Raw genomic sequence first — 10,000 nt, forward strand, 5'->3', positions numbered from 1 at the left:
TTATGGTGAGCATTCTTTGGTTATCCACTGGAAGTCTTCCTTGCCATTTGCGATTTCTTAGCTCACCAGTGCTTTCTTTCCTTTTAATGAAGTTCCAAACTGTTGATTTTGGTAGGTTTAAGGTTTTGGCTATTTTTTTCTGATATTTCAGCATCATAATGGCTTCCCTGACTTTCAATAACATCTCTTTGGTCCTCATGTTGACAAGACACCAATAGCAGACTGCACAAATTATGTGATGGAACACACCTGACGAACACACCTGTCAAGCCAATTGTCCCATCACTTTAGTGTAGCCTGAAATAGGGGGATTATGCATAAAAATGTTGTAATTTCTGAATGATAAACCAATATGTACACAAATAACATCAAATAAAAGATGAGAATCTCTACGTTCTCATTTCAACTCCAAAAAGAAGAAAAAATGCTTCACTGTCCCATTACTTTCGCACGGTACTGTATAACCTTCTGTGGAAAAGGGTTCTACATGGAACCCAAAAGGTTTCTTCAAAGGGAGAGTAGAAGAAGAACCCTTCTAGGTAGCACTTTTTTTCTAAGAGTGCAGGATCTGTGATGGGTCTGTCTGTCTCTATCTACGGTATATATCCGCTTGAATGCCACAGCCTATTTGAGTATTGTTGCTGACCATGTGCATCCCTTCATGGCCACAATTGACCCATCTTCTAATGGCTACTTCCAGCATGATAATGCACCATGTCACAAAGCAAAAGTTGTCTTAAACTGGTTTCATGAACATGACAATGAGTTCAGTGTTCTTCAGTGGCCTTCCCAGGATCTGAATCCAATAGAACACCTTTGGGATGTGGTAGAACGGGAGATTCACATCTTGAAAGTGAACCTGAAAAATCTGCAGGAATTGAGTGATGCAATCATGTCATCATGGACCAGAATCTCAAAGGAATGTTTCCAACATCTTGTGGAATCAATGCCACGAAGAATTGAGGCTGTTTTGAGAGCAAAGGGAGGCCCTACCCAGTATTAGTATAGTGTTCCTCATAAAGTGCTCTGTGAGTGTATATCTAACTATCTTTGTTTTTGCTGGTCTGTAGGATCTATGATGGCCATCAGCCCATCCTGTGTATCATGGACACAGCCATGATCAAAACCATCCTCATCAAGGAATGCTACTCCCTTTTCACTAACAGGAGGGTAATACGCTAAATTGAAGTTGTTGTATGGGGAAAAAAACATAAGGGCTCCTTAAATAGATAATATCATTGTTATTATAGCATTATTAATATTAGGTTAATCTTGCAGTATATAATAATAATAATTTTTCTAGAATATCTATCTCAACGGGCCTCTGTATGACGCCGTGTTTATCGCTGAGGATGATGCATGGAGACGGATCCGCAGTGTCCTGTCTCCCTCCTTCACCAGTGGGCGGATCAAAGAGGTACAGTCCCATCTCTCCTCTCCTTCTTTCATTCATTCCTTTATACAACACAAATAAATGAATGACTAACAACTCTGACGCGTGCGTGTGTGTGTGTGTGTGTGTGTGTGTGTGTGTGTGTGTGTGTGTGAGAGTGTGTGAGAGTGTGTGTGTGATTTGTACTATGTGTATAGTGTGTATTCATTGTTGTTTGTTGTTGTGTGAAGCAGCAACTTTAATTAATTAATCCAAGACAAATTTTCATCCGGGACAATAAAGTATATTTGATCTTATCTTCGATAAGTAGTATAGAATAATAGTTCATCTTTGGAGTCACTTATTCTTTGACTATATACATAATGTATCCTGTATGGATGTATATTCTCAGGCTATATAAACATTAAAATAATTCCTGTTTCAAACATGATATTAATATATGTTTTGCACATATTAATCCACGTATCAATCATGATATTTTTCCATGTATCCTTCCCAACTCAGATGCTCAGGATCATGAAGCAGCACTCTGGTAACTTGGTCAGCAATCTGAAGAAGACGGCTGATAACGATGAGCCCATTGAACTAAAGGAGTGAGTATTTATCTCCGAGACGATAAGGTGAATTTGTAATTTCAGTGAACTCCCCCTTTAATTTTGTGGTTGTGGTTCTGGTGGTCAGAGATTGTGTGGTTGTGTTCCAGGTTCTTTGGACCATACAGTATGGATGTGGTCGTCAGTACTTCATTCAGTGTCGACATCGACTCCCTCCACAACCCCTCCGACCCCTTTGTGACCAACTTCAAGAAAATGCTCAAGTTTGACATCTTCAGCCCACTGTTCCTCACAGTCGGTACAACTGCCCCCATATAGCTTTCAGTCATTTTGTGCTTAATAAATGAAGCTATTGATTTCATTGATTAGACTGACATAAACCACACTGCCAATGGTTTGCGCTCTACTCATTTGATAAACACATGGGCCGTGTCCAGAACCAACCTCTAGTTCCTAAATGCTGGACACTTGGAGATCTGAGTGGATTGGATACAGAAGTGTCTAGGGATAGAGCCTAGGAGTTGTTTCTGGACAGGGCTGTGCATTGAATAGGATTGGAGTCACGTATCATGGTATTTCCTGTTCCTGTTTGTAACCGTGGCATTTCCTGTCCATCCAGCATTCTTCCCCTTCATGGGTCCTGTTATGGCAAACATGGAGGTATCCCTATTCCCTGCCTCGGTCACAGATTTCTTCTACGCTGTCTTTCAGAAGATCAAGTCCAATCGCGTGGCTAGCACCAGGAAGGTATGTAAATATAACTGATCAAATATACGATCTTCAGCCAGTATTGTGTAATACAATTGTAGAGATTTGGTAGCATCTGGTAGTTCTCATGTGATTTTGATCTGACGTAAGCCTGCTTCCAGAGTCGGGTAGATTTCCTGCAGCTGATGATAGACTCGCAGAAAGACAGCAACTCAAAGGGAGAGGAGCAGAGTAAAGGTGCCTGCCTTAAACACACACACACACACACACACACACACACTGTATACTAGCATCTAACACACACATACAGTACCTGCCTCAAACACCTATACCTACAAACACACCGTGGAAATACTCTACTTCGTCCCTTTCTCACACCTACCACCCCATTTCTCCCACTCTCCCTCTCCTCCCTCTCATTCTCCCCCTCTCTCCATCATCATAGGATTGAGTGACCACGAGATCTTGTCCCAGGCAATGATGTTCATCTTTGCTGGCTATGAGACCACCAGTAGCTCTCTGTCCTTCCTGGCCTACAATCTGGCAACCAACCCTCACATCATGACCAAGCTGCAGGAGGAGATAGACACTGTGTTTCCCAACAAGGTAACCCCTCTGCAGACTCCTATATAGTACTATTCATGTGGAACAGGAAATATGATAGTGACAGTGTTTTAGAGGGTACTGATGAGTGTGTAACCCCTGTGCACTGCAGACTCCTACAGATGGTTAGATAGGTGACAGTATTTTGCAGTGTGCTAATGTGTCTGTAGCATCCCTGTGCAGACTTCTGCCCAGTATTATTCATTTGAAACAGGAAGTAGATAGGTGTTGTTGGAATCTTCAGAATACTTAAAAGGCCAGTACCTGAGGACCTGAGGGATCTACAGGGTATATACCTTAAAAGCATGTCTGACATGCAGTGGTGTGCATGACCATAGAGTGATTTCTAAACTAATACAATCATCTTAAAATAAATTATAAAACTAACAGGTAATCAGTGCAGAGACTTGTGTGATATGTGCTCTCCATCTGACTCGTGCTGCTGCATTTTGTATCATTTGCCAAGAGCTTTCTTTGGTCGACCAGACAAGAGAGTGTTACAGTAATCAAGGCTGCTAGTAATACAAGCATGCATTCGTCTCTCAGTGTCAGCCTGGGAGAGGAAAGGTTGCATCTTTACAGCTGTGTTCTGTAAAGGTCCATGTAATATTCAAGCTTTCTAAAAGCTTCCTAACGGTTGTAATGACTATCTTTAATCGGTAGCGATCAGGGAACAAGATCCCTTATAATAAATCCCTTATGAATAAATATTTCATTTACGAACGCTGTTTTGGTTCGGAAAACACGCTTTTTAAAATGCAGTGTCCTACCTGACATTCGGTTTGCATATAAACATGTTGTGAGTGCCAGGGGTGTTCTAGGGGAGTAGACTGACCTTTCTCTGGTGGCTGCCTCTCCCAATCGTGTGCGCATGCAGAAAAACAACAGCTAATGTCCAACACTGCAAGTTCATTTCGGGGGGATATATTATTATTAGGGAGGATGTTGTTGTTTGGACAACTTCAGACAGAATTTCTCCACGATGGCAGATTTCCGGCAAACTTACTTACTCTTCTTTAAGTGATACAAATATGTTTTAGTCACATTCTTGATATGGGTTTCAAAATTAAGATCTGAGTCAATGGTAACACCTTGTTTTTTTGCCTGGTGCTTAGTGTTACTGTAAGTAGTGTCTTTAAGTGTGCAGACAGTTTGACCAGGACAAGGACAAAGAGCATTTTGGCATCAGCATTAATTAATTAATTCTAAGGTCATTAAGAACCTAGTTAATAACTTAACAACATAGTGCTATCTCAGTGCTATGATCGGCACAAAAGCCAGATTGGAACATGTCAAAGGTACAGTTGGGAAGAAGGAGATTATTTAACAGTTTGAACACCTTTTTTTCAAGAATTATAATTTTTTTGCTTAAAAAGGGAAGGTTGGAGATTGGCCTAAAATCGCTAAGGACTGAAGAGTCTAAGTTACTTTTCTTCAGGAGGGGTTTCACCATGGTAGTTTTAGGTGCAGATGAACAGACCCCCACTTTGCTGAGCATTTCTGTATGACCACTGCAAAAGAGTTCATAGTGCTTCCATGTGGTGGAAGGTGGGGTAACAAGTCATCAAACACATCTTCAGGTCTTGCCTGAGTGATCCTCCTCACCTAATATTGTTTCTCTTATCTCAGAAGTATGTTGCAAATTCCTCACATTTGTAGGTGGAGAGCAGATCACCAGGTGTCTTGTGGGCGGGATTTATAAGGCTGTCAATCGTTGAAAAGAGCACTGTTTGAGTTGTTATGATTCATTATCAATTTTGAGAAATGATCCGGCTTGGCGTTTTTTTTATTGCCTTATTAAAAGCAGAAAGATGCTCTCGAAGAATATCAAGGTGGACCTGCAGTTTTTGTCAGCTCAGACTTTCTGCAAATTCTTTTAAATTTGGCCACAGCCTTTTTCAGTTTGAGTGGTGCTACAGAGTCGATAGTTGCCCTTAGTTTGGTGTTGAAGCTGGTTACTAAATCATTATCACAGGAGGAAGCTGTTGATGGTGTACTATTCATATTCATATTCATCATGAAATTCTCATCTGCTCAGCGACATGGCTAAATAAGTAATGGAGCGAAAATATATTTTTTCCCTACTTCTAATAGACTGACATGCATTCATGTTTAGCCAGGTTTCAGATAAAAACATTACAGTGCAGCTTTCGCTCTGAGATAAGATCAATAAAGGTTTTGCCAGATAGGGACCTAATATTCAAAAGCACCATGGTAATGTTCTCTGGGCTGTTCGGTGCTGCCCGGCCACAGTTAATGGAATGGATACCAAGTTATTCACATTTGAACCACCTGACAGTTTTCTTGTAGTCTGTCGACTGTGAGAGGAAATAATAGACTATAGCACATTCAGTATTCCAAGCAGTCAATCCACTAAAAGCAGCCCAGTTTAGTGGCATTTTGACTTCTGATTGATCCTTGTGTACATCTATCATTTACATTGTTCAGTGGAATCTAAATGTATTTTCTTCTAACTATCAAGATAACATTATTTAGCGATTTTTTTGTTTATTCATGTACAACAAAAAAGCAAGTCTCTATTACACACGTACATTGAAAGTAATGGCGTTCTGTATGCGGGTGTCATGAAATTAGGCTATGCAGATTAGAATAAGTACAGTACTGTGTTCATTTCCCAAAAAAAGAACACAAAAAACTAACAGCTCTTCAGATTTGCGACGAAAAAGAGTTAGTTCTGGGCTACGGCTACGTGAACGACCAATCACTAGTGCTCATGTGAGTGTAATATCCCTGTTCAGGCTCCTATCCAGTACGAGGCTCTGATGCAGATGGACTATCTAGACAGCGTGATCAACGAGTCTCTCAGGTTGTACCCCATCGACTTGAAAGAGTCGCCAAGAAATCTGTTGAGATCAGCGGCATCACCATCCCCAAGGGTATGGTTGTCATGTTACCCATCTGGACCTTGCACCGTGACCCCGATGTGTGGGAAGACCCAGAGGAGTTCAAACCAGAGAGGTAATGGGCCACATCTTAACCACAACCACAATATCAATCACAACAGCAACGATAAGAGCAGTGTTCCACAAACAACCATAAAACAAACCTAAATGCGACGACCAAACACAAACAGGTTTCTTCAACCATGTATAACCATCATATTACTGTGATTTAATTGATATGTTCTTTAACCCCTCCTCCTCTGAACTCTCCGTGTGTAGGTTCAGTAAGGAGAACAAGGAGAGCATCGACCCATACACCTACATGCCGTTCGGGTTGGGCCCACGGAACTGTATCGGGATGCGATTCGCTCTGGTATTGATGAAACTGGCGATGGTGGAGATTCTACAGAGGTTCAACTTCACCGTCTGCAAAGAGACAGAGGTGAGACAAAATAATGATACAATGATTGTAAATATAATTTTGTACCTATGACTTTGTTGCGTTTCTATATGTAGCAGAGGTGATTTTGGAATCACACTCGCGTGATGAGGTAGCCCTGCCTGAGACATGTAAACTGAAGTGTCGCCCTCAGACCTTGAGGATGTCCTCTTGGCTTAATAGTAGCGTTTGTGTCTTCCACATGGGAGACCCGGGTTTGAACCCCCATACTACAATTCTGTACTTGCGTACTGCATGAGTATGTACTCCCCATTTAATTTCCCAGATTGCATTTTTCAGTACTAGGCGCCAATCATCCTCAGTATAGGCTACCTACTAAAATTTAGTAACTAAATGATGGAAGTGTGAGATTTAAAAAAAAGCTATTTGTATTTCTGCAAAACTCCCTCGAGACTTCATAGGGCCATTTTAATGTATGTCGACCCAAGAGACGTTGTCCAGGAGTTTGAGTTTATTTGAATTTATAGTGCAATGCTACCCGAACGTAACAGTGACACTGTATTAGGTAACATTCATAGTGTAACGCTGACATCTGTTTTACTCGTTCCTTCATACTGTAACGACCCTGTGTAAGGCCCGTTAGCAGCTCCGCCAAGGGAGTTAACTCTCTTGGTGTTGTGGCTAGCGCGGCCGGTTTGTAAGCGGAAGGTTGCGAGTTCGATACCCGCTTAAGGCAAGCTGCTCTGCCCCGCCATTCGCTACAATACTTTAACTGTGTGTCAACTCTCACCAGATCCCCATTGAGATGGACCTACAGAACACTCTGATGCCCATACGGCCCATCAAACTCAAGCTGCTGTCCCGCTGCCAGGAGTCCAACGACAACCAGCTCAAAGCAGACAGCCAGTGATGAGGACCTGCCCTGCTGCAGGTCTCTCAGTTATTATGTTACACATAGATCTAGGATAAGCCCCAACACTGGCTACTTTCAAAAATGGGCTTAAAAAAAAAAAGGGCTTCGCTTTTGCCTTAAATTGAAACTAAATTGGCGCTAATAATTGCACTGTGACCCTAAAATGCACTGTGACTTTTATTCTTTTTTTATGTCTTTTATGCGTTTTTATTCTAATTTTTTTTTCATGCTCTTTCCTTTTTATCTATTTTACGTAAAGCACTTTGAATTGCCTCTGTGTATGAAATGTGCTATATAAATAAACTTGCCTTGCCTCGCCTCGCCTCTGGGCTCTGCTGCTACTGTATGCTGCTCTCTTTGTATCTGTCTATTAGTGGAGGTCCAGGACTAGTTGTACAGAGACAGTTGTTGTCTGTCGTCTGCAGTGCAGGGATTTGCATGTGACTTGTGTATGTTTTGTACTCGTCTGGTAGTGGGTCTCTATCATCACGCTAAAAACGTGTGTATAATCACAAACTAAATCATAACATGAGAATGAACAATATGCCATCAAAACATGACAATGAATAGGTGTTAGATTAGATTCAACTTTATTGTCATTGTGCAGAGTACAAGTACAGAGACAACGAAATGTAGTTAGCGTCTAACCAGAAGTGCAAAAGGAGTGCAATGTGAACAATATATACAGGTAGAGCAGTATAAGCAATATATGAGCAGTATAAGTAGTGCAGTATAAGCAGTATATGAGCAGTATAAGCAGTATATGAGCAGTATAAGTAGTGCAGTATAAGCAATATATGTATTAACAGTAACATTATAAGCAGAATAAATATAGAATGCAGTATGAACAGTATAAGCAGTATATGAGCTGTATAAGTAGTGCAGTTACCAATGTATTGGGTCTATCTATGGGTATCGTAGTGCAGCAGTAGTCAAAATGTACCTGCATTTTATCGGTTGAAGTGCCATCTCATCTGTCATAAGATTTGACTTGTAAAACTGAAAAGTAGGATACAACTAATAGCCTAAATGTATAAACACAGACCACAACCAAAAAACAACATGGGAAAATCGTTTACGCATCCTCTGCAGCAGGAACAGTGCAGAGAAAAAGTATGTACAGTAAACCCCATAACTGAATACACTTCATACGCTTCAGCGCGACACAGAACGCTACATTGAGGTGGCCTATACTGCAACAAAGTAAAAAAATTGATGCGTCACGAATAACGACAATGCGTCGAAAATTAAAGAAATGTAAACATGAATTATGTTATTACTGTCTAAGCATCGCAAAGCTGTATGCGTAAAGGCGTCTGACGTCACAGTGGCTTGCCTGAAACAAAGGAATTAGAGAAACATGTGCTTACAGGGGCGTCGAACCGCCTTCTCCCGCTGATGGAGCAAAGTTGCTACAGTGACAAAGACAAGCTCCGGGCTCATGGGCAATTTATATGGGGCAACTGTGCTGCGAGTATCTAAGCAGTCGTCGTGCATGGATAAAATGCAATGTTTCAAACAGATCTGATGAATTCACCTACTTTGAAAAAGTGTGCGTTAGGGAGTTCTTTTGACACAAAGCGAAAATCTACAGTCAAGCGTCAATCAGCAGACAGCCGTGTGTTCTTTAGTCATGAGCCTGTTGTCAAAACGGCAGAAAAAAATGGTCACAAACGAAATATTGTTTCTACACTTAAAATGAACAAAGAAAAAATGAGCTAGCCTGATATAAGTCATGTTCATGACGATGCAAATGTAACGAGATTTCGAACTGTTCTGTTGCACACGTTGGGACTCATTTTATTTTTCTACGAAAATCATTTGCCATGACGGGAATCGAACCCGGGCCGCCCTGCGTTACAAGGCAGATTCCTATCCGCTAGACCATTTGGGAAGACTTGATATGTACACCCTAAGATATCTAAGTGTCATTTCGATGAGGTCTGTAGCAGAGGCCATAGAGCACAGCAAACAAATAATCATGTGTTAAAATATCCTTGTCGTTTTGAAAAATTACCATTGTCACCTGCACAGGAATGCCATGCGGCCAACATTGAAGAAATGTGCTTCTCAAATCTGTCATTAACACTGTTTTCCACACGCTTTTTTCATTGCATTGCCATATAATCAATTGGTCATTGATGCGTCACGAATAACGACAATGCGTCGAAAATTAAAGAAATGTAAACATGAATTATGTTATTACTGTCTAAGCATCGCAAAGCTGTATGCGTAAAGGCGTCTGACGTCACAGTGGCTTGCCTGAAACAAAGGAATTAGAGAAACATGTGCTTACAGGGGCGTCGAACCGCCTTCTCCCGCTGATGGAGCAAAGTTGCTACAGTGACAAAGACAAGCTCCGGGCTCATGGGCAATTTATATGGGGCAACTGTGCTGCGAGTATCTAAGCAGTCGTCGTGCATGGATAAAATGCAATGTTTCAAACAGATCTGATGAATTCACCTACTTTGAAAAAGTGTGCGTTAGGGAGTTCTTTTGACACAAAGCGAAAATCTACAGTCAAGC

At 41.2% G+C, this 10,000-nt stretch overlaps 1 pseudogene across 1 annotated transcript in view; it reads left to right on the forward strand.

Annotated features, from left to right (window-relative positions):
* LOC310824163 (cytochrome P450 3A27-like) overlaps positions 1 to 10,000 on the forward strand; it is a 193,110-nt pseudogene that overhangs the window by 177,530 nt on the left and 5,580 nt on the right. The window contains exons 2-7 of the transcript in view: positions 1,071 to 1,170; positions 1,304 to 1,411; positions 2,104 to 2,235; positions 3,115 to 3,255; positions 6,033 to 6,237; positions 6,441 to 6,603. The product of the transcript in view is annotated as a cytochrome P450 3A27-like (transcript). The remainder of the gene's footprint in view (positions 1 to 1,070; positions 1,171 to 1,303; positions 1,412 to 2,103; positions 2,236 to 3,114; positions 3,256 to 6,032; positions 6,238 to 6,440; positions 6,604 to 10,000) is intronic.

Source organism: Argentina silus, assembly GCF_951799395.1.
Source record: "Argentina silus genome assembly, chromosome: Y".
Classification (NCBI taxonomy): Eukaryota; Metazoa; Chordata; class Actinopteri; order Argentiniformes; family Argentinidae; genus Argentina; species Argentina silus.